The sequence below is a fragment of the Cavia porcellus genome, unplaced genomic scaffold, assembly GCF_034190915.1.
Source record: "Cavia porcellus strain 051 isolate PalLab524CR breed Dunkin Hartley unplaced genomic scaffold, mCavPor4.1 scaffold_21, whole genome shotgun sequence".
In the NCBI taxonomy this organism is placed as follows: domain Eukaryota; kingdom Metazoa; phylum Chordata; class Mammalia; order Rodentia; family Caviidae; genus Cavia; species Cavia porcellus.
This window is the reverse complement of record NW_026947504.1, coordinates 47,500,289-47,503,763: the sequence shown is the minus strand read 5'-3', so window position 1 is coordinate 47,503,763 and position 3,475 is coordinate 47,500,289. Positions and strand designations below refer to the sequence as shown.

At 38.9% G+C, this 3,475-nt stretch overlaps 1 pseudogene; it reads left to right on the top strand.

The window, feature by feature from the left end:
* The first annotated feature begins 2,527 nt into the window (after window positions 1-2,527).
* On the top strand, window positions 2,528-2,895 carry LOC106025114 (chromobox protein homolog 3-like; annotated as a pseudogene).
* Window positions 2,896-3,475: the final 580 nt, after the last annotated feature.

Genomic DNA, 3,475 nt, shown 5'->3' with positions numbered 1-3,475 from the left:
CCAGGGGCTGAGGGGAGGAGGAAGTGAGCAGTTATCGCTCAATGGATATGAAATTTGTTCTGTAAGATAAAAAGAAATTGGTTGTATAACAATTGAATCAATGCTCCTGGACCACAGATATCTACATGGTCAAGATGGCAAAATTTACGCTATGCTTTTCCTTTCTTTCCTTCTGCCTGTCTGTCTGTCTTCCTTTCTCTCTTCTTTCTTTTGGTGGGGTGGAGCACTGGCCAGTCAGATTGGAGCTCTTGGGTGGGGCAGCGGAGTTACAGTTGCCAGTTACTGATAATTTCTTTAGCTAAGTCACTGTGTGGCGAGGTGCAGAATGAGCCCTGTGGGTTTTATCATTGAGCATGATGTTGTTTGTTGTTTTGTAATACATTTTAGATAATATTTTAATTCTTATTCTTCAATAGTTTTTTCTCAAAGCAGAGGTAACAGTCTTTTTTTTTTTTTTTTTCTTTCTTTTTTGGTACTGAGGATTGAACTCACGACCTTGCGCTTGCCAGGCAGGCACTTATGCCATTGAGCCAAATCCCCAGTCCATGAGGTAACAGTCTTTACAACTTTCTACGGTGATGTTGTTCAACAGATCTGCTTCCGCACCCCTCAGAGACCATCTGGCTTTACAGGGATGTGGCCGGTCATGTGCACGAGGACTTCAGGGTCTGATCCCTGCTATCCCAGCCTGCCCAGAGCGGTTGTTTGCCTGGGTACCTGTCCCACTAGGAAGCCGCTTCCAGGACTAGCTCAGACATCCTTTGGAAGTCTTCTCAACAAACCCCTTGCTCTGTGTACACCACCAATCAAGAAAGCAGAAGGCCCTTGGGCGCCCCTAGGGTACCCAGGATCCACTACCAGTACAGTGCCTTGCAGATTAAATTTGTATTTTATCTTTGTGTGTGTATGTGTATATACATATGTATGTGTATGTGTATATATACGTACATATATGTATATATGTACATACCTATATATGTATGTATGTATATGTATATTTTAAAATCATGAGTTAATTTTGATATTTTAAATTTAAATTCATATTATAGCATTTTATTACAATTTATTTGATTTTTATAACTGGGTTTCTTTCTTTTGTATGGGAAATCTTGATTTCTACCATTATTATCACACTTGTTTATATGCTTTGTAATATAATAAAACAATTTTAGAATTAACAGTACCAACACTACTATAAAAATAAAATTACTGAGCTAACATTTCAAATTTCTTGCAAGTCTTTTTGTCTTTAGACAACTGTATCCCTCTGTGGCGGTAGAGATGGTCCCTGACTTCTAATGGACCAATGTAAGATTTTTGGACTTCACAATGGTGCAAAAGTCATATGCATTCAGTACAAATCATACTTTGAATTTGAATCAAATATAGTATGTGGTCTGACCCTCTCATGGTTCTGAGCAGCAGTAACTCCTGCCAGGTGTAGCATCATGAGAGAAAACCACAGAGATTATACACTGTGCAGTGCCGTACTGGGCCGCCGCTGCTCATAAACCAGGGTGTCCATCAGGGTGAGTGTGTTTATCACGCACTTATCAGGATGTAACCCTATCACAAGCCAGGGAGCAGCCGCAGAGCCAGTACTGTGCCTAAAGTCGCTTGACCTACACCTTTTCTCTGGATGGAACACATTTCTCAAAGACTGAAATCTAGAAAGATGTTCACAGAGGAGTCTGGCCACCTCAGAGTTTCCTTCATAAATAAACATTTTGATCAGTTTAGTGTTTTTCATGTATTTCTTTGTGTAACTATTAACAAACACAGTGGAAACTCCGTTTATGAACATGATTTGTTTTACAATTTTGGAGAAGATGACTGCATTTGTGTTTGTGTGAGTCGATGGCCATGGTTGTAGATGCCACCAGATGTGGAGTTCATGAATGGAAGTGAAATTTTGTCAAACACTTTCGTTTGAGAACCTGTTTGTGAACAAAAGTATTTGTGAACTGAAGTATTACTGTGCCTAGATGCATATTTTTTCGTCCCTTACACAAAATGTAGCACCATTCTGTACCTTGTTGTTTTTAATATATTCTTTTAAAATCAGCACAAAAAGACCTTCCCAAGAATTCTTTTTTGTACCAGGGATTGAACTCATGACCTTGTGCCTGTAAAGCAGCCACTTATGCTGATGATCAGGCCTAATCCCCAGCCCCTTCCCAAGAATTTTAACAGTTTCATAATACTCCTCTCTGTGGATATACCATAATTTATCCATTTTTCATTGCTGAAAATTGGGTTATTTCTACTCTTTTGAAATTACAAATAATGCTGTAGTTAATAAGTTTTATAGATACCATTTTAAGTTATATAGTTCGTACTTGTTGGGTAGATTTCTAGAAATGAAATGATGGCATCAGGTTTCTGGTGCCAGCAGCTGTGGATGCTGAAAAGCCTCTGCTGCAGACCCGGGTCACCCTGCTCACCCCATCCTTCCTCCTCCCTTCCTCTCCCCGGACCCTCAGGAGCCACAGCGTGGACTTAATAGCTCTTCTAGTCTGCAATAAAAATGTCACCCAATAAAACTACATTGCAAAAAATGGGAAACAAACAAAAAGGAAAAAGAGAAAATGTTGAGGAAGCAGAGCCTGAAGAATTTGTGGGAGAAAAAGCCCTGGCCTGACGCATGGTGCAGGGGAAGGTAGAGAGTTTTCTCAAGCGGAAGGGATTTACAGATGCTGGGAACCTAAAGGAAAATTTAGATTTTCCAGAGTTAATTTGAAGCATTTCTTAGTTCTCAAAAAGCTGGTAGAGAAAAAGACGGTACAAAAAGAAAATTTTTATCTGACAGCGAATCTGATGACAGAAAATCAAAGAAAAAAGATGCTGCTGACAGACCTAGAGGCTTTGCTGGAGGTCTCGATCCTGAGTGAATAATTGACCGTAGTGGAAAACATGTTTCTCATGAAACGGGAAGCTTCAAAGGAGGCTGACTTGGTGCTGGAAAAAGAGGCAAATATGAAATGCCCTCAAATGGTAATTGTGTTTTATGAAGAGACACTAACATTGTGTTCTTGTCCAGAAGATGAAGCTCAATCACTTGTATCATTTAGATAGATAGTAATCTATATCTATATCCATATCTACATCATCTACATCTACATCTACACCTGTCTGTCTGTCTGTATATATAAATAGGTCTTGGTTTTGATTTACTAGTGTGAAAAAAATAGCATTAAAATGAAAATCAAGTTTACTATGTTAGTTTTGAAAGTAGTATTTGGGAGTGCTGTTGGGTTTGTTTGTTTTGGTTCTTTGAGCAAATAAAAGCTTTTGTAGTCGCTTCCTTGGTCAGAAAAGAGCATTTGATAGCCTGATAATTTCCTCTACTTTTCTAAATGTTGGGGGAGTTGTCCATAGTCAAATTCAATCAGAACTCATGTGATAGCTCGTGTGCTAAAGGACCATTCTGAGCTTTTTGTTTTGTGTGTATAAATAAAATGCTTGTATAAATGGT